General features: G+C 39.7%; 1 long non-coding RNA gene across 1 annotated transcript in view; it reads right to left on the reverse strand.

Moving 5' to 3' along the window:
* The window catches only part of LOC114562095 (uncharacterized), a 47209-nt gene that overhangs the window by 12028 nt on the left and 13293 nt on the right, over positions 1–21888 (reverse strand). Inside the window, exons 2-3 of the long non-coding RNA XR_003693440.1 lie at positions 7027–7125; positions 6399–6457 (exon numbers count right to left, since the gene is read on the reverse strand). This is a non-coding gene — a long non-coding RNA (uncharacterized LOC114562095). The remainder of the gene's footprint in view (positions 1–6398; positions 6458–7026; positions 7126–21888) is intronic.

Raw genomic sequence — 21888 nt, forward strand, 5'->3', positions numbered from 1 at the left:
GCAACCCTGTGAAGGATAAGCGGTTACAGATAATTAATGGATGAAAATTTCCAGGAGGCCATGCGAACAATTACTGTTGTTTGTTAAAAGGCGAAATAGCGTGTCATTATTAGTGCCGCAGAAACCTGTTCAGGAGATGGCTGGAGTGTTGGATGGACCAGCAAAGGTTGCACTGTATCCTGCTTCCCATTCACAGCTAACCTTTACTTTTAACCACGACCGTGATCTTTCCTGATCTTTAGTCCACACAACATTCTGGGATAGGAGAAAAACGTGCTCTGGTTTAAACCAATCACAATTGTCTTGGGCGGTGCTAGGTGCCGAACGGAGCCACGGTGTCGCTGCTAAACAGCCTCGGGAAGGAACTTGTTTTGGTGGAACATGTGTACGTTCAAAAGTTGTTTTAGTCGTCCAACAGAAAACTCAAATTGGACAGATAGTCTAGCTAGCTGAGGAGCAGTTAACCATAGTCCTCATAAATCGACCGGAGTTTAAAATTCCAATACAAAGAGGTGAAAGGGGAGGGACATCCAGCAGAAAAGGACTTCCAGCTGAATTTCCGACAGCATCGGAGCAATCCCGGAAGTGGAACGTCGTGGATACAGACTATTATTTTGGTTACCGTCAAATGATGCTGTCCTGCCAAAATGTTCATATTTGGTTGTTTTTTAAAGACAAACTATTTTGTTGTTTAGTTTGGAGAAGCTGTTAATAATTATGTGAGAAACCCTGTGGCCAACAATTTTTATTTTGAGGGGTTGCATGACAGTTTACATGATGATGCTCACTCTGCAGTGAACATGATCACCACCATAACACAATAGTAACTATGGTAACAGATTCATATATGATATAATTTAAGGCTAAACTAATAACTTACAATATTCATATTTTAAGAGAAAGAAAGGAGAATTGGGAAAAAGAAAACCTTTAAACTTATAATTCATTGTGGTTTGTGATTCACCAATAATGACGACATCCTCTTGACAGGCTTTATTCATAAACCTTTTTTAACACACAACAGGAGACATTCAGAAATCTCTGAGCTCAGTTTTCTGTTTAACTGTTTCAGAACCCTGAGCAGGAGTTTCTCTCTCCCTCTCTGCTCTCATTCTTGCGCCACTGCTGTGTTCTCTCTCTCTCTCTCTCTCTCTCTCTCTCTCTCTCTCTCTCTCTCTCTCTCTCTCTCTCTCTCTCTCATCCCCAGGACAACTATTAATCAGAGGCAGAAATGATAGATGTTTTGCTCACCAGCAATGCCATCTATTTTGCCTAAGTACAAAAAGTAGATGTGCTGTGCATATTTATTTCAACAAAAACTGTCTCAAAAGAACACACATATTTGCACATTTATAAATGTGCGTGCGTGCACACACACACACACACACACACACACACACACACACACACACACACACACACACTCACACACTCTCGTCCTCTGTAAACGGCCCCCGCTACCGTGACGCAGAATCCAGACTTTAAATTTAGCAGATTTAGCTCTCTGCATTTTTTTTGTTGTGCCTCTGCTTGTGTTTGATTGTCTGGGTAGTTATTACTGATGATGATTAAGCAGCACCATTGACACTGCGGTCATTGTTGGCGTACATCTCTTAAAAAGACTTTAACAAGAGGCATTGGTGATTCAGAGGACTGTAACACTTGTATATTAATAGTGTGCTCCACAAGGCTCAAACCTATTGATATGAATCATTCACTGTCTGAAGAATCATGCAAATGGCCTGATTCTCAGTTTTTCTTTCACAGTGAACTAGGCATTCATCTGACCAATCAACACTTCTCTCCACTCACTTAAGCTATTCTTATCGCTTATGTACATCAACCAGTAGCTTGTCAACAAAGCTGCAGTAAAATTGTAGTTTTTAAAGATTTTACTGATAACTGCTGAAGTTGGGGCTATGAGCCTTACTGCAGACCTTTCACCTTGCTATGAACCCCAGCCTCAGATCATCAGGCACAGCCCTCAGAAAGCTTTTATGTGACAGCTTATTATACCACCAAGACGAACATCTATACGTAGCTCCATTAGGTATCCTGAAGTTGCTAAGACCACGTCCATATTGAAGGCTGAGGTATGCTTTAAAAGAACCAGTACGTACGAAATTTCACTCAACCCCGTCATAAGTGAGAAGTGTTTATAGTTGTTCTGAACGACCCGAAAAACGACCCCTTGTCAAAGCAGCAATTACAACCCATATTTTCCTTTATTGTTAGGCTGCACCATCTAGTGGCCGTAGCAATTATAATGGGAAGTAAGGTGACAAAGTATAAGAGTGACAAACTCGGTGTGACGAGGTAGGTTGGGGTGATGGATGGGTCAAACAAACACAGGACTTTCACGCTGGACTTTCACCCTGGAGACCAGAGTTGGTGTCCCGTTTGAAAATAAAAGTAAATTGAGTTATTTTTACTTCACGGAACTACGTCAGGTCCTCATGACGTGCGTAATTACATCTTGTCCATATGCACGGAAGTGAAGTTATTTAACAAATGTTCTGATTTAAACCCGAAGCATGATGTTTTTCTAAACCTAACCAAGTAAATTTTGTACCTTAACCCTAACCAAATAATAATTGTGCGATTTCACAATGTTGATGACGTATTAAAAACCACAACCGTTATGGTTAGGTACGCTCCTATTGGTCGTATTTCCTGCCATCGCAAGGGGTCTTCATTTATAAAATGCTCCTACAGGTCGTTTTAGAGGGTAGAAACAAGTGACCTATGCGATCGAATGTTTTGGAGGACCAGCCTTTATGGAGAGGGGGAAGACACAATAAATGGGAATGTTGGACCATCTGACAAGCAGTTCTGTTGAAAACGTAATTTACATGTCACATAGGATCTGATCATTTTCTAAGATACTCCTAAAGTAGTGATTTTTAAAGAGCTTGTTCTGCAATCTGAAATGGAAAAACAATATGAAAATGGTCAAATATCTTCATTTGTTGATTGGCAAACAGCATATAGTATTCCTAGTTCCTATCTGGTTTGAAGGATAAACCGTTATAACAAAGATGGACATATGTAGAGATGTTGGTGTTATTATTCTTCTAAAACATAAGTGCATCTTGTCGGTCAGCTGGCCATTGCTGTAGTTTTGAGATGTGTTTCATCTTTTTTTATCATTTAAAACATTTTTTTATCAATTGTAAAAGGTTTTTGTAGGACATTATAAACTCACTGTACATTGTACCAGGGTATCATGCAGTGCTGGAGTTGATGGAGTGACACACATCTCAGCCCAAACTTTATAGGGGCCTGGTGTGTTTCTTGTCCCATAGTAGTTATGTTATTGTTCTATAGTAAGTGAATCACTTGAGGTGGACGTTGGAGGGGTTTGGATCAGTGTTTGTGTATGTGTGTGTCAGTTTTGCATGACTAATGAGGATTTAGTTGGAACAAAGAGGCGTATCCGAGCCACAGCGTTGGCTATGAGGGAGGCGCAGTTGTAGCTACAAGATAGGTACGCCAATGATTGGCCGAGACAACATAGCCCCCTCCTGAAGAATGTTTCCACCCTGGCTGCCCGCCTCACTGGCTGGCTGGATGACTAGCTGCTTGCCTGGGAATTAATTGAATGGGCCACTCCATGTGCAAGAATATGACCATGCTCTGTGTCGAGCAGTGTCAATTTACTGTAGGGGTGGGGGATGAGTGGAGCAGGGGAGTAGTAGGATGGAGAAGGATGAAGATGATCTGCTGGTTTAAATTGATTGAAAATGAAGCATGGGGAATAGTTTATAGTGAGTCGAGGGTTTCTGGTGGGAGATTATTGTCCCACATGCATAATGTAACACCATTAATGGTGCTTTTATTCAGTGTCCCTTAATGCAGTATCATTATGGACAGTAGCTCAGTCTGTAGGGTGTAGGGTTGGGAACAGGAGAGTTGCAAGTTCAAGTCACTGTACAGACCAAGTACAGAGTGTGGACTGGTAGCTGGAGAGGGGCCAGCTCACCTCCTGGGCACTGCCAAGGTGCCCGTAAGCAAAGCACTGAACCCCCAACTGCTGGGGATACCTCTGCCATCTCTTGTATGTGTATTTCAGGCCTGTGTGTTCTAACCACAGAGTGAAAAAATTGTAATTTACCTTGCAGGATTATCATAAGAATATATTTAACACCAACACCAAGCAATATTGAGCCACTGTACATATACATTCAGTGACCAGAAAAATAGAAACATGGTCAGCATCTGAACCTCTGAAACACAGGGTGTTTCTATATTGTTCCTTCAGGCACTGTATCTAAATGTCAATGGACAAAACCTAATAAGATGCAATTTTGAAAGATGCGGGTGCATAAAATCTGATTTTGACATGCCTTGGAATCATGAATTTGAACTTATAGCACACTATTATTTGTGCCTTTTGTTTTTGTTGCATGTAAGTACAGTAGGTACAAATACTAGTTCTAACCATGATTTGATTAATCAAACACTAGATAAAATGACCAAATTATGTATAAAAATGCCAGTATGCATAAATACGGGCATATTCACTGGAAATAAATAAAAAGACAGTATGTGTACACTATGTTTGCCTGCAGTTGTAAAGTCTAAACTGTATGTCATGCTCTGAAGTGTTTGATTCATGTTTTATCGCAGCACAACTTTAATCATCTTCAGTATATTAACTGCCAAAACAGTTCATTAACAACATTATCACATAGTGTACAGTATATTTTATAGCATTAGTATTTACCACACTGTACATACAAATATAGCCGTGTATTTATTGTACATGTAACATACTAAAGCTATAATGAAAAGCAGCCTAAAGACACCAACTGCCACAGCTGCAGCAGTTTCAGAGCACATTAATAGACACAAGGAGGATGGATTTCTGGACTGGATTTCTGAGTCATGTCTTCATATTTAAACTGGTAGTTAAGCGTTGTGTAAGATGTCATATGGCATCTGATCGAGTTTTGCAACCGTAAACGTTGGTGGAGCATCACATTTAACAAGTCAACAACACCATGTTAGGTTTGTGAGGATAAATGAGCTCTCCTGCTGTGTCCCCTTAGTAAACAGGCACCTGTGGTCCAAAGTGGCTAATGTTGAGGCAAGTAAGTAACATGTTTAATTGGTTTTTTGTTAGTTTGTTAGTATATTATGTAATGTAATATTTTTTCTTTACAAATAACAACACGAACTCTGACCCCAAAACAATAATTTATTACTTTGTTTTTTACACGATTTCTTACTTCACCAGGCAATCTTCTCCTTCTACATTTTTAACAATTCCGACAAATCATAAATCTTTTCCCCCATACATTTAAAGAGCTACAGACAATTTCCTTTACACCAACAAATACACAGATTGAGTTCATCGTCATATCCGATCTAAGGTCAGCAATTATGTTTAATTCTAAGACAAAATCAGGCCAGCTTCTCCTCCTTTAGTGACTTACTCACTCATGAACTCATTTACATGACTGAAAATCATGCTTCTTAAAGATCAGTCATGCACCATAGACCCAAAGAACAAACTGGACGTCTTGGCAAAGCTTGAAATAATCCAACAGTATGGAGAGTATCGATAATGAGGACACAAACCTCAACTAGACTCCAGAGCCCTGCCCAATATGCCAGGATTTGTCCAAGTAGATAAATCAGAAATAATTGCCCAGTTCCCCTACATTTACTGGCTACACTGAATCGAGATGAGGGGCCACAACACAATACAATCAGACATCAGTCACTTCTCAGCCTTCACGGGTCAGTGGCTGAAACAATAGGGAACATAGGGTAATTGTTTACCATATTTTTTGGACAAAGACAGTGTTTTTCAATTTATTTTTGTCCAAATCAAGATCTCAATTTGGTCAACTGAGGTAGATAAAATGTAGCTATTCATTTTACTTGCCAGGTTTTCTTTCTCGGCTAATCCTCGCAGTCACTTTATACATTTGGCTGTCAAACTCTTCATGTGTAATAGTGACATGTACAAAGGTTTGGAAACCCCTAGGATCTCGGTCCGCATCAATAACATGATGTCAGTCATTGGTTGCAAACAAGACACTGGTAGCAGACACAGTGTGCCTGTTAAAACTCTACAGCTTTTCAAGCTGTCAAAAAATTCAAAATGTCACAAAAGTTACAGAAATGTCTCTCAGAAACTAAACCAGAATAAACTAGTTTAAGTGGCAGTTACATAACAGAAATATTTACTTTGGGAAATACATATGGGCGTGTCTGTGCCTGTAATATAAACTACACTATCTATGCAGAATAGAAACATTGTTTATTTCAATGTCACGCGGCAGTGTTAGGTCAACAATGGCTGACCGAGGGGAACTATAAACAGAGAGAAGATGGGAGGAGAGGAGCAGGACAAATGGTGTATGGAGGGCTGAAATGGAGTGAATCACCTTTTACAGGGTCCTGCCTCAGCGCTCCTGGGTGATTGAACAGATCAGCCGGGTTCAGCCTGACAGAGTGAAAGAGACAGAAAGAGAGTGGAAGATAGGAAGAGAGAGATTTATCAGTTTATAGGGATGGGATCCTCCGACTGTATGTTACCAAAGTAGTAAATCATAGTGTGTGAACACCTGCAGGGTAAAAGGTTGGGTTTACCCACACTGCCAAGGTGACGGTAAAGCATTAGGTTAATCTGTGTTCAGAGCACAAAAACAAAAGCTGCCAGTCTGGGTCATTTGTAAATTGGTAAAATATGAGATTTGCTACTTCATTGACTTGCCAAAAAAAAAAAAAAAAAAAAAAAAAAAAGTCTTTACAAATAGAAAACCATGATCAAACGATAATATATCAAAGTGTAATTCTAGTTGTGTTACATTTTCTACACATAACCTGTCTCAATTCAAAAAGCTTTTGTGGTATCGTCTAGGTAGGGAAAGTTAAGGTCTAGTTTTGGACATTACAAATCTATTCTGTCATACTCTCAAAGAATTGTAGGCTATGTCATCACCCCTCACTTTCTCATTCCGCATTTACTGTCTGCCTCTTGACTGTGTAATAATAACAACAACAACGTATAACCTTATTTTTTGTGTACGTTCTTCTAGCAGTTGATGTGACGCAGTAACCAGGTCATAAAAGCTTTTCAAATGTGCTCTCCTCATGCAGAATCAGGGGCGTCTGTGGAGGAAAAAATGGAAAATGTATGTTTCTGACCTCAACAACAACAACAACAACATAAGAACGATGTATTTAGCATGAACAGTGATAACCACCATGACTGAACAAAGGCCCTTTTCAGACCTAATAGCTTGTATCTAGTCATTTATCTTCATTGTGTCCAGATCCATTTCAGATGGCCTGCAGAGTGCATCTCAAATGTGTCTCCAGTGACCAATTCTGATGAGACTTTTGCTTCTCTGTTCACATGTGATTTTATCTGTGGGGACACTGAATGCTGCGAAACTGAAGAAAAAAAAAATATCAGATCAGATAAGAGGACTGCAGTGGCTATTTGGTATTTCCAATTTGATTTTATAATGTTTTCTGAATTATGCATAGGCAAATCAACAAGCGTTGTCATTTATATTACCACAAAGCTGAATATGTATGTCCTTCAGTGCAACTGTGGATGCACATTTACACTGCATAATGAATATGGTTGTGTAAAACAGTTTACTTACCAGGGAGTCAACACAGTATTACAACAGAGCCTGTGAGTCATTACAAATACAAGTGATCAGACAGGTTTCAAACAAGCCCAGTTTAGCTTTATAGACTGAACGTTAAAACTATTATACAAGTTTTCTATTACTAATGGCTATTACAATTCGGGAGACCTCCCTGATTCAAGCCAGTTAGCATGGTTTTTGGTGATTTGCAGGTCAAAAGACAACATTGGTCATTATAATAGAATGCTTGGCTTCACCTTTGGTTCCATGTTTAAAAAAAAGTGGTTGTAAAATTTTTTATTTTCGTGTTTCCTTTGGATGCATTCCCGCCCATATTTTGTCTACTTGTGATCAGTGAACTCAAGAAGAAATAGGGCCAGTTACAGAGACTCAAACTTTAATAAAATAAAAAAACGAGGAAACGGACATCAAAGCAGGCAAACTGTAATGGAAAGTTCAACAAGAACCACAATTACCACAGATTGCACTTCAACAATATTGCATTAAATTAAATGATACTGGCAGAGGTTGCCTCCCTAAAATACTGTAGATATTATGCACACCATACAGATTTTTACTCTTGTTGCCTTGAAGGGGGTTTCCCCCATAGACATACATCTACATGCTCCAGTGACTTAATGCTTTGTTTACTTCAGGATTTTCTTGAGTTGACTGTACCAAGTCATGGTACATGGTTATAAGCTTAAAATTAATATTGTATTAGCTAAATCTCTTTTAGTTATTAGCTTTTATAAAATTATAAAAGCTAGTTTTCCTAGTTTTCATCATTCAGATAATATATTTCAGCTCACTGACTTTCAATAAGGCAATAAACAAATGTATTTATGCAATAAATAGATTTATAATTTTGGAACATTTGGGAGAATGTGCACATACTAAATCAGTTATGTTTTTCAATGAGATGGCCCAGTAATACTGAACATCATCCACATCCACGCGGAGAGCATTATTATTTTTGTGTCATGAACCTCTGCCATTGCATTAAAACAGTTTTCTCCACTTCCTGTTTTCCTCTTTAAACTCTTTTATTGGCAAGTTGATGAAGGTACTCAACCTGCCCCTCTCCTATTCATGCATGCTCATGGCTCAGTGTACATTGACACAGACACACACAGAGTTTGTGACTAACACTTAAATATAGGCCTGGCAGTTTTTCATGAAGAACACTAAGTCATTCTCATCAGATGTTCACTGAAGTTAACATAAATTTGCTACATGTCCAACCTGTTCTTCATGGCACCAATGTGGGTGTCACTGTCTATGTTTTGTGTGTTGTATATGTGTGTGAGAAAAAGCCAGTGGACTGTTAAGGTCGGGGACACACTGAACAGTATGTTCTCATAGCGTTTGTGAGCACAAGTCTTCTGCAACACGTGAAACTTTATAATTTGCCACACTGATGATATCTGTGTTGATGATGCCACGTGTTGCTTCTAGTTCAGATATATCACTGCAAGTACTTTCTAGCTCTCAATTCAAATACAGGGAATGCAGTAATTCAGCGTATATAGGTCTATTTTAAAAGAAAAAAGAATTCCTACCATTCTGCAAAGATGCAACATGTTTACAGTCATACAGCAGCTCTGCATGCTATGTTCATAATGACAATGTGAACATGCTGAGCAGGTATAATATTTACAATGTTCACCATTTTAGTTTGGCATGTTAAGCATGTTAACATTAGCTAATTAGCACTAAATAAAAAGTGCAGCTGAGATTGATGGTAAAATAGTTTTGCAGGTATTTTGTCATTAACCAAAGTATTGTATAAATACACATTTTGGCCTAACTAAGAAGGAAAATTCATGGGATCAGCAAAGTCACCAGGATTCATCCTCTGGGCACCATGTATTTCATAGAAATCCAACCCGAGCTGAACATTTGTGTAATACTCACATACATGACACATGTTGAAAAGCAATTATTAAACCATACATTTTAAACATCTGCAATTTGCAATTTTGAGCCTAAATTAGCAATAGCATCCTGTCTTGCTTTTGGAAATATGACAAAGAAATGAACTCCTTTCTGAGTTTCCTTATAAATTATTGTAAGAATAAGACCATAATGATTGCTCCTCATTGACATTTTCTACCAGATCCTGTGAAAGATTTCTAATTTTAAATAATTCAGCCTCATCTTTAGATGGATTCATAACAGAGCAACTTATTTTTGATTGGGTTAAAATGATTTCTGAAATTGAAACGGTAATCTGTTATAGTTGTCATTAATGAGAATGGTTGGGGAATATGTGATACTGAGTAATAGACATAGCCATATGCCATTGTTCCAGCAGCTTTTTTGAACTTCAACATGAGTTGTAGCAGCTATGATGAACTATTGCTACCTCTGGCGACTCGTTAGTGCTAAGATAATTACTGGTGCTTTGGTGGAGGGGTTAGGATGTGAGGGGAGGAGCTAGGCTAATGAGGGATTAGACAGAGGTTGTTACCCTGTTTCCTTTTGATGGGATTATTGCGCTGAGGGCTATGCTGGATGGCTTTTAATGATAGTCGTTCTAGTGTCACTGGAAAAAACATAAACTAAAAAAGTGGCCCTGGGCACGAGAGGAGAGGAGAGGAGAGGAGAGAAAAGAAAGGAAAGGAGAGGAAAGGAGATGTGCAGTGTCACTGTGAGGTTTAGTTAATTAACCCCTATCCTGCACCGCGGCTGCTCTCTGCTATCACCTCGCTCTGGAAGACACTCCGAGCATTAAAGGAATGTTTCATAGAAACACTGCTAACATTTCACACTGCTACATATCCAGAGCTGGTGTAAAATGCTGATTGCTCCCTGCCATTAAAGTGTGAAAAATAAATCAGTAGAAAGGTATACATGTTGTGAGATATATTTGAGTTCACTGGGAGTTATCCTGGTAGTTCAATTGTCATTGATATGCATACCATCTTATAATTTCAGCTCTGGTGATTCTCAGAACAGGATGAGTCACACCTACCCGACTTCACTCTATTATTCCTCTTTGTCAGAGCTGGCTTGTGAGAACTTGAGACTGAATTAATCTATTAATTTTCCAGCCTGGTCTCACAGAATTCCGTGAAATGAGCACGAACTCTTATGTGGTGGTGGCACGGAATGTGTGAAAATTCCATGTGGCCACCACAGAAAACAATGCCAAAGTAAAGTCAGTTAGAAGATGACGTAGCATTAAGAGCGACTACGGTAGCGAGTAGCCTAGTATGAAAGCCCGAAAATCTGCGTAAGGTTGGTTGGGGTGGTGGATGGTTCAAACACAGGACTTTCACCCAGGAGACTGGGGATCGTGTCCCACATGTTACATTTCCTAAACCAAACTGTCGCTTTCTTGTTTTACTAAATGCAACTGTCCCATTCTTCTTTTCCTAAACTCAACCGTCCCGTTGTTGTCCCGTGTCCCATTATTTTTTTCCTAAACCCAACCGTCCCGTTGTCCCACCACAACCTTTTCCTTAACTTAAGGGGCTGTGTTCATTTCACGGAATTGTTCGGTGGGCCCATCACAGAATTTTTGCGGATTCCGTAAAACTGCCACAGATTTTGAGTTAAGTGCCCGTGTTCATTTCACAGAATTCTGTGAGATTCTCTCTTTGGAAAACATATTTACTTATAGTATATTGTTTGCACCCTTACTCAAAATTGACCGTAGTTCACTGTCTTCAACAACAAATACAAACAAAACACTCCACTAATCAATACTATCTATGCTCAGGCTGTTCTCATGAACCATTCGTACAGCTACAAAAAGTAATGCACTGTAATTCGTATGTATTCCACATATTGATTGCTGTATGCACCACATTGACAGCTGCTGGATAAAGTGTGATTTATGGTTCTGCGGAGGCTCCACGCAGAGCTTTCACCGTAGCCTACATAAGTGGCCTGAAGTTTATACTTGTGCGTTTGTGTGTGCGTCGATCTCTTTAAGAGAATAGCAGGGTCGGCATGTGTGTGTGCGTGGAGAGTGCGTGGTAGAACAAGTGAGACAGTGATGGGGTTTAGCTTTGGACAGAGTACTGACTCTAGAGTCATAGTGAGAGAAACAAAGTGTCTCCCCTGTGTTTTCTGACCACGGTGGGAAATCAGTAGCAGGAAAAGTTCACCCTCTCCTTGATTTCATGTTGTTTATAGAGAATGAGAACCAGGAAATGAGTCGGAGGAAATGCAACACTACTAAACCACAGCTGAGCGATGTGTGTCGGTGTGACGTTTAGTTACATTTTCGAGAGGTGCATGTCAGGCTATTGCGTAGGGTCCGGCACAGCCCGTGCTTTGACGTACCTACGTACGCAGCCACAACATAGATTTAACGCAGAAGCATAAATCACGCTTAAGACCACTCTGGTCCATTTAGAGATGAGGTCGGGGTGGATGGGTGGGTCATAAAACACTGGGCTTTCAAGAGTTTGTGTCCCAGGGAAAACACAAGACTTTTACCCAGGAAATAGTGTTTGTGTCCCGGGAGTACTACTTAAGGGGATCGGTGTTTTAATCCAAACCACAACCTTTTTTTTCTAATCTTAACTATTCATTTTTACTGTCGTCGCTGCATGACGGTCACCTTTTGTCGGCTAAACTCAACAGCAATGGCCACTGAAAGGACCGTAACCTCGCAGTGCCTTGTACCCAGCTCAGTCTCCTTGACTAAACTCAACTGCAACGGCTTCTGAAACGGTGACAGGTACCCAGCTCACAGCAGTGTTGTAGTTGAGTCAACAACTGTCGAGTCCAAGTCAAGTTTCGAGTCTCCAGTGTTCCAGTCCAAGTCCAAGTCCGAGTCACCATTACCTGAGTTTGAGTCAGAGTCAGGTCACAAGTCCAGAGAATAGTGACTAGAGTTGGACTTGAGTCCAACTTCAGGACTCAAGTACTCCCTCACTGCCTGTTACACATAAAAGTAGTCAGAAACTTCATCCAACTTCCAAGTCCTATTTCATGAATGCTCGAGTTCGATTTCATAAATCCTCGAGTCCAAGTCATCGGTGTGCGAGTCCAAGTCAAATCATGAGTCCAAAGAATAGCAACTTGAGTCAGACTCAAGTCTGAGTCCAGGACTCGAGTACTCTATCACTTGTTCACAGTAACCTTTTCTTGGCTAAATTTAACCATAAAGACCGCTAAACTTACCGGTCATTACGTAATTTAGGTTTAGTTTTCTTACAATATCATGCAAACCCTTTCATGAGAATGTGTTGCTAGGTTAACAGGTTAACAAAAAACATCACTGGTAGTGACAAACCCACAGAGAATTATCACCTGACTCCTTATAGTGGAATTATCACCTGACTCCTTATAGTGAAAACTGTATTGCCAAGCTGCAAACGGCAGACAGTTATGTTGCGTGATTATTGCAGGATGTGTAAATGGACAATTGTTTGCTAACACTTTCCTTAACTTAAATAAAATGATAAAGTCCTGAAGTCACCTCCGGGGGAGCCCCTGTTACACTTGCTTCTGTTGCTGAACAGTGTCTGAGCATTTATTTCTGAAAAATGAGGTGTTTCTGCCTGGGCTTTATTATCCATACTCCAAATTAAATTAATATGTTACAGAACTTCATTTTAGAAGATGAAACCTTCAAGATCCAAACAAAGTTAAACAATATTAATTCATTAGCATACAAAAGAAACTACAGTTACATCATTGGATCTCCATCTGTCCTGCTGTTATTATAAACATGTCTGGTGACATGGACTGCTGTATTTAGTCGAGCTGGTGTTGTTTGATCATATAAAGGGCAATTTCAAAAATATGTCTCAGTTTATAACTGTATTCTGGTCAGGATGGAAAATGCTTCCCATATACCTCTGAAGAAATAGGAACTGGTCAATTGTTTTGGAAAACCTGACAGGGTTCTCTCTTCTTCTCCTTTTTGACATGAACTGTAAATTTATATATATATATATATATATATATATATATATATATATATATATATATTATTTATTTATTTATTTATTTTTATTTATTTATTTATATATATATATATATATATATATATATATATATTATATTTATTTATTTATTTATTTATATATATATATATTTTTTTTTTTTTTTTTTTACAAATTTACCATGCCTGCAGTATGTAGATATATGGAGTGAACAACATGACGAATTACACAAGGAAGGATTTTTTTTGTAATTTTCGTTATGACATTACATTGATTTTTCTTACTTTAGGAACAGGATCCGGGAGTTACAAATTCATTTTGTCTCTCTATTGTATTTTCAGCTTGTTCCATAGCCCCCCAAGTGGCCATAACAACAACAATTAATGCAGTTTTAAAAAATGTGTTTCAGAAAAGCATGTAGAGAAAATGCTAAATCAACGAAATGTTGAGAAAAAACAAACATCTAGCTAGCACATATACCACCGCAGCATACACATTATGGAGGTATTCGCCCTGTTAGAGCTGGTTACACACTGCAGATCTATTCTGAATATGCACTCAACATACAGCCATGAGCATAAAAGGATGTGTGTGTGGTCGGATTAATGTGATGCCATAGCAACCAAGTAAGGCTCCTCCTGGTCAGGGTCCAAAGGAAAGAGATGAGAAAGCTGCTCGAGTCCCTGCGTCCAATCTGACTCAACAACATGACGAACATCGCTATTCAGTATTTGTATTATGATGCTGCCTGAAGCTTTGTATGTAAACCGGTCTCTCTCTCTCTCTCTCTCTCTCGTCAGTGACAGACTCGTCCATGGAGTAAATTTGCCCACTTTGTTTTGTTTTGGGGGGCTTTAATTTTGCTGCTGTTGGAAAATTACCCATAATTGCAGCCTGCAAATGCTTATCCCCCTCTTTCTCCTCTCCAGCTACTCTCTAGTGTGTGCGTGCACACACACACACACACACACACACACACACACACACACACACACACACACACACACACACACACACACACACACGCACACACCTAAATGATAAACCCATATTTTCTCACTGCCACGCTTGGACACATTGCCACATTGAGACACGTACACGTTTTCATGGACACACATGCACACGTCCACCCCGAGGTTGATAATAAGACTAGGGAAACATGATTTATGTTTCATAGTGCAATCTAATTGATTTGATTAATCATAGTCTTACTTGCCTAATTAAATTACCACAACAGATTACAGAATATTTGGCCATATGCCCGGCAGCCATGCTGTTAGATTATGGGTTTCTGAAAAGCTGTGATCAATGAATGTTATGGCCAATAAATCATTCAGGATCCCTTCCTGAAGCAGAGTTTGTGCTTTACAAAACATAAACATTAGAATTCCCCAATACATTTGTCCCAGTAGTAAAGTGTAGGCCTATGCCAAGATGCAATACTTTTTTGTGCACATGTTGTCAATTGTGACATCCCACATATGCTCCTGATAATATGTAGGCCTAATTCATATACACTGCATTTTGCATACGTACATTCATACATCTATATATTTCTCATCCTCATTCTGGTGATATAAACATATGCTCACAAATTTAGATGTCGTGAGCATATAAAGATATCAAATATTCTCTTAAGAGTGTTGATACTGTACATGCTGTCCTTTGGCCCAGATAAAGATTAGTTGAACAGTTTTAGCCAAGCTTAGGCTGCACCGTATGGTTTTATTCCTGATTTTAGTTGGTCTGGTTCTGGAATTACAAATAAAATTTGAGTGGAGCAGTTTGTAGTATTATTTTTGGAATATTTATGTCATGTTGGACTCTAAACTTATATAGTCTCACTAATTTGTTAGATTGATGTCCCTTCTGCAGATTGGACCCAGACTTACACAACTTTGAATAGGTTTAAGAATGTTAAGAAATAAACAAACATTGTTTAGAGGTACAGTACAGGCCAAAAGTTTGGACACACCTTCTCATTCAATGTGTTTCTTTATTTTCATGACTATTTACATTGTAGATTGTCACTAAAGGCATCAAATCTATGAATGAACACATATGGAATTATGTACTTGACAAAAAACTGTGAAATAACTGAAAACATGTCTTATATTTTAGATTCCTCAAAGAAGCCACCCTTTGCTTTTTTTGATAACTCTGCAAACCCTTGGTGTTCTCTCAATGAGCTTCATGAGGTAGTCACCTGAAATGGTTTTCACTTCACAGGTGTGCTTTGTCAGGGTTAATTAGTGGAATTTTTTCCCTTATTAATAAAAAAAGCAAAGGGTGGCTACTTTAAAGAATCTAAAATATAAGACATGTTTTCAGTTATTTCACACTTTTTGTTAAGTACATAATTCCATATGTGTTCATTCATAGTTTTGATGCCTTCAGTGAGAATCTACAATGTAAATAGTCATGAAAATAAAAAGGAAACGCATTGAATGAGAAAGTGTGTCCAAACTTTTGGCCTGTACTGTATATTAAGAAAAGAACTAGCCTACTTATATTACAACAAAATGTCAGATCATAATTTTGGAACGGTTTTCCCAGAAGTAATGTGGGAAAAACAAAGTAAAGAATACTCCAGTATTTTGTGTTGTATTGACATAAAGCAGGGTGACTTGCGGGAGACACATAGCTATTTTTGTAATCTTTAAATTAAATAATCTTAAACCAAGCAGAGATAACCCTGATAACATCCCTATGAAATCATCAGGGTTATGTTCTCAGACTTAAAAGGTCCCATGGCATGAGAATGTCACTTTATGAGTTTTTTTAATATTAATATGCATTCCCCCAGCCTGCCTATGGTCCCCCAGTGGCTAGAAATGGCGATAAGTTTAAACCGATCCCTGGGTATCCTGCTCTGATGGGCCGATCTGGAATCTTGCTCCTTATGAGGTCATAAGGAGCAAGGTTACCTCTCCCTTTCTCTGCTTTGCCCACCCGGAGAATTTGGCCCACCCATGAGAGAGAGAGAGACATCATGGCTTTCAAAGAAGCAAAGTGGCAGTTGGTCAAGGCCAACTCAGATCAATACCCATGTGAAGGAAATCTTTGCTTAAAACATTTATTGTTACCAAATTTGTGTGGGCAGTTTTGAAACAGAACAAATGAGTCAAAACTTAAAAGAGAGAGAAAAAACAGCGAAGATCATGTGTAGGATGACTGTAAACCCACAACTCTGTATTACATGTACAATTTCTTTTCACACGCCACCACAATGCTATCCTCATCAATCTCACTGTCTTTTTTATGGTTGCTGGAAGTCATCTATATATCGACTTGGCTATAGATGCTGTTATGAAATGTCTTTTTGCCGCGTTGAGACGGCGGGCTGAGAGTTGGTGACTAAGATGGCCTTAGCACAGAAAATGGAAAATAAATTCTAGGTGAGGGAAAAAGAAAAAACAGAAAAGGAAAATACAAGAAGCACGGGACTTGTGAAGTTTAGAGGTACAGCGGGACCTTATAAAGTGGGCGAAAGAGTGTGAAGATAGAGCACATAAAGAGAGCGGGGGATAGGGAAGATTGGAAAAGAGAGGGAAGCCAAATAAGAGGACAGATTGGTCTACAAAAAGTGGAGAGATGAGATGGAGAGGGTGCAGGAAGGAAAGAGAGAGGACAAGAAAATGCAGAAAAGAGAAAAAGAGTGAGACAGAAAGGGAAAGAGAAAGGAATAGAGGGAGAGAGTAAAGAGGTCATGGAGTGGTTATGAAACCAACTCTGACCTAATCTGTTTATGATTCTGTGTTTTCCTTCTTTTTTTTCCAGGCACTGAGATGCAGGCTGGAATTAGACTGGGCGGTGGCTTAGGATGAGCTCAAAGAGAGATGGGAGCATATCGCACTTTCCATTTTACTTACTTTAGGGTGGGTCACAAACAGCTTCAATCAGATGCACCCAGCAGCACCTAAATCACTGAAGCCCTGTAATCATTAATCAGGGTGTTTCCAGTACATGTGTCCAGATGTGAAAGGGATGCCATGGAGGGAAATCTACCCTTTTTCCTTTTTTTAGAGAGTAAATTAAAATTAAAAAATAAATCCACTTTTCTGAGTTGGTAAATTATGTACAGTCACTTTAGGGACTGTTTGTTTTTAATTTAAGGGGCTACCGGTAGCCTGGTTGACACCAGACCCTTCTCATTTGTAACTGAGAGTGGGTCTGGGAAAGGTTCATTGACATTTCATTTCCAAAGCGAAGTCACCAACGGACGCCGCTCAAATGCCTCTGGGCGCATTGGATAGTCCTTCAACCAATCAGACCAACGATCCGGGTGACGCTGCGCTTCGGTAGCTGTCATGTTTAATGTAAACAAAAAGCTGCTCACCGTCACTGCGCTATCGTCGTTGCGTAAATCTTGCCTCAACGGTTGTGATTGGTGCCTCGATTTTGGGGACCTTGGAAATGGGCTTGAAGGGGCTCTTCGCCAGACTGATTTGCAGAGCAAATCTCAAATTTGCTGGAAGTTCGTCAGGGTTTACCCAGGCTAAGCTACCAGAGGAGTTTTGGGATCTTTAGACAAAATAGACTTGACTATGACCCTCCAAAATGATTGGGAAGAGGAATGAGCATCCCCAACAATTTATTGATGCCTTATGTACTGGCTGGCGCTTGGCAAAGATGTAAAGATAGCCACTGTTTTTTTACAATCATGACATACATGACTTAACCTCTCATCTTACACATCACACTCCACCAGGATGGTGGCCATTTCAGTAGATTTCCTCACTATAAGTCAATAATGAATGTCAATGTGTTCAATGAGTTTACAACACCAGCATTTTTTCAGAGCTCATTAAAAACTGATAACGGAAAACGGTTCTTTAGTGACGTGTGCATGTGTTTGGAAAATTTTATTTGGTCAGGATAAAATATAAAATATAAAATTTTATTTCATCATATACTTACTGCTGTAATCTGGTAGTCGTGGCATCATGATACTGGCGCAGATCCCGCCATGGCAGCTGCCTTTTGGTGCTCTGGGTAGGTCTGTGTTAGTTGTGTGAAACCTGTGTATGCAAACGCAGGGTGCTGTCCACCCAACGCGGATAATGGGTACATAGCGGCATGATACATACCAGGAATTGAAGCGAGACCTGGATGCGGGAGATTTAGGACACCCGGTTTGTGGATTATGTCTGTTGTGTGGCGGCTGCGTGGCGTTTTCTATGTCTTTGCACACCAGAAACGTTTTTTAGTCTAGGGTGGGGGGGCACCCAACTTTTGTATTCATGAAAACAGCAGTGGCTTGTTTGGTGCATATTTTTCCATGTAGCTCTCAGTCTCGGCCCCCCATCGCTAGCAGATGGGTCTGACCCAACAAAAATCGCACCATCCCCCACCCCCATGATGCACCACACTTGATCACAGGTAGGTCTATTGTGAGCAACAAGCTATTTAAGCTCTTGTGAATGCGCACAGATTCACTAAATGGATCACAACGAGCTAAGGATGGAAATACGTTTTTTTTTTAGACTCTGCAGTCCTGAGTGAAGCCGTCCTGGAGAAATCGAAAAACTTCCGAATTGACGCCATGCTTGCTGATGAGACCAACCGTGTGAGCTGAGACCTCTCCCCTGGTCTGAGCAGCGACAGCCCAGCAGGCACCCCATTATCCTGCCGCCGCGTGGACACCCAGTCTCCGCGGGCCGCACAACTTCAAGGAATAAGGCCGGCTACACACTGGCTGCGTGGCGAGAGCGTGTCAGCTGCGTGGCGTGTCCGTTTTTATGTTATTGTTTAATGTTAACAGGTTAGAGCTTGCACACTGCCTGCGTGACACGCATGTCTCAGGCACGTCTCGATGCGCATTGAAAACGCGTGCATTCTAGAAATAGAACCGACACCTATTTTTCACGCGATATGCAAGCGTGTTGGAAGCGTTTCCAGGCAAAATAGAATACGAAAAGATGTTTATATGTAATTTTGACACAAATCCATTTAATAAATGACATTTCCATGTTTGAAAGTCTCTAGGTTTTAACATAAATGCAGATATAAATGCAATTTAAAAAAAAAAATAATAAATCGATTTTCAAATATTGCACGTCAATACAGAACGAAATATTCTGTAGCCTATTTTGCCGTCAATACTGCCGACGTTTGTCTTCCTCGTGCTGATACTCCAGTCATGCTTCACACTGAATTATAGATTCCAGCTGAGATTCTGCTGCAGCGTTGTTGCTTAGGGATTGTACAAGAGAGTCAGTGATCTTATTCTCATCGTAACTAAACCACAGACAATGTGACACTAATACTTATTCAATATGCTAATCTTTGAATCCAACCTAAACACGTGTGAGTATGAACTACTCTTTCTCAAAGCTACAAGAAAGATGATGGGGGAAAAAATGCTGATCTCTGATGTTATCGAGATCTTAGGAGTTTGTCCACTGATAATTTAATAATATCCTGTGAAATTTACTGTGAATTCATCCCATTACAGAGACAGCTTGCAGATTTGTTATTGGGTACACTAAATACAGTACGTATGTTAATTGTGTCCGCTTGGTATGTATGCACATACATGAGGAACAGAGAGTTCCAGAGAAGGCTGCAGAGATCAGCACAGATAAGAAACCCAAAATGATAGAAGAACTCTAAAATAACATCTTCTTTGAATCATCTTTGTCACAAACAAAACTGTTCACAAACAAACAAACAATGGTAGTTCTGCTGTTCAACCTAAAGCAAGTCATTACATCACTATCGCTATATTTGGATGGTAATAACTCATTGCTGGTTTTGGTCCTTTGGGGAATTTGATTATAATAAAAACTTTAAGTATCACTAGCATCACTTTAACCTTAAAACAGTATTAAGTTCAAATTATTAAATTAAGTTCACAATTATTAGCCAAGCATGTTTTCATAAAATGAATTAGTTTGAGCGTTTCCACGTAAATTGTGTTGATCTCATCATAGCAGTTCAAGTTTTGGATGATATAAACCAGTCACGTTTCCAGAAAATCACCCTGGCATGACACAGCATTTAGTCACAGTTGGCCAAGTCACAGGTGATGAACCAGCTCCAGGACGTTTTTCTTATAAACATCACAGACTGCCTTGTTTTTAGTGCCAATTGACTTATACTTGATTTGCAATAAAGGAGAATAACTCTTTTTTTTTTTTTTTACTTAAACACCTTAAACTCACAAGATGAGGCAACAATTCTTAGGTAATGACATCATGGTTCAATAAAGCCGTAACAGAATCAAATAGCTGCAATGGAAACATGCTAGGCATTCTTGCCATGACTGCAAAGTCATCATAACATTGTGGTAAGTGGGTTATCGTAACAGTGACATATTTTGGAGAGGCACCAAATGTTCCCTGTTCACGTGTCGTCACAACCTCTCATCACATTGTGATAATAATTCAGCTGAGGGATCACGTCAAGCCGGTGTAATATAAACCGCGCATTGTGCCTTGTTCGGGAGCCACAGTTCATTTATAAAACTTGATAGTGGGAATGTGTGTGTAAGACAGAAAGAGAGAGAGTTTCATGTTTGCTAATTCAGTATGAAAGTGTGTGTGTGTGTGTGTGTGTGTGTGTGTGTGTGTGTGTGTGTGTGTCAGTTTCTGGGAACCAGCAGACAGTCTCACCAATTCATGCAGACTGTCTGGGAAAAGGCATAAATAGTGGTGTTTTAATGCTTCCCTCTGTCCTCCTCTGCCTGCATCGGACTGCAAAATGGACTTGTATGTGTGCTTCACTTTCTAGTGAACAAAGCCAAAACAAACAACACTTCTCCAGCTGAATTTCTTCAAATACAACAGACCAACATACTGCACAGGAAGCCTGCACTCTGATGGAAAATGCAGATCTGTAATTCTTTTCATTCTTTCCCCAATTATAATATTAACCTTCCCTGAGCTGACATTCAGCCAGCTACCTTCGGTACAGTTTGATGAAATGTTTATCGTTTTCATAGGACATGCTTACACTTCACAACAGGCTGGTTTGAATTCATGTGTATCATGTGCTGTTTCCTGCAGGGAAAAGGCCAACTAACTACCTTCAGGTTTTCTGTCTTCTCCCTTACAGGGCCTCTTCAATCCCCACCCCCTTCTTACACACAAACGCATTCTCTCTCTCTCTCTCTCTCTCTCTCTCTCTCTCTCTCTCTCTGATGTGCACACACACAAAGATGCACACATTACTGTGCACACAATCGGTATGACACATGAGAACACACACACACACACACACACACACACACAGCTGGGACGGTATGTGAACAAACCACAGGCAGGGAGAGGTAGAGAAGGCAAGGCCTCCACTCTCACTGATTACTGCAGGAGAGGAGAGGAGAGAGAAGACTTTTGCCAGCTCCTCTCACAATGATCTGC

This window comes from Perca flavescens, chromosome 9, assembly GCF_004354835.1.
Source record: "Perca flavescens isolate YP-PL-M2 chromosome 9, PFLA_1.0, whole genome shotgun sequence".
NCBI classification, from domain to species: Eukaryota; Metazoa; Chordata; class Actinopteri; order Perciformes; family Percidae; genus Perca; species Perca flavescens.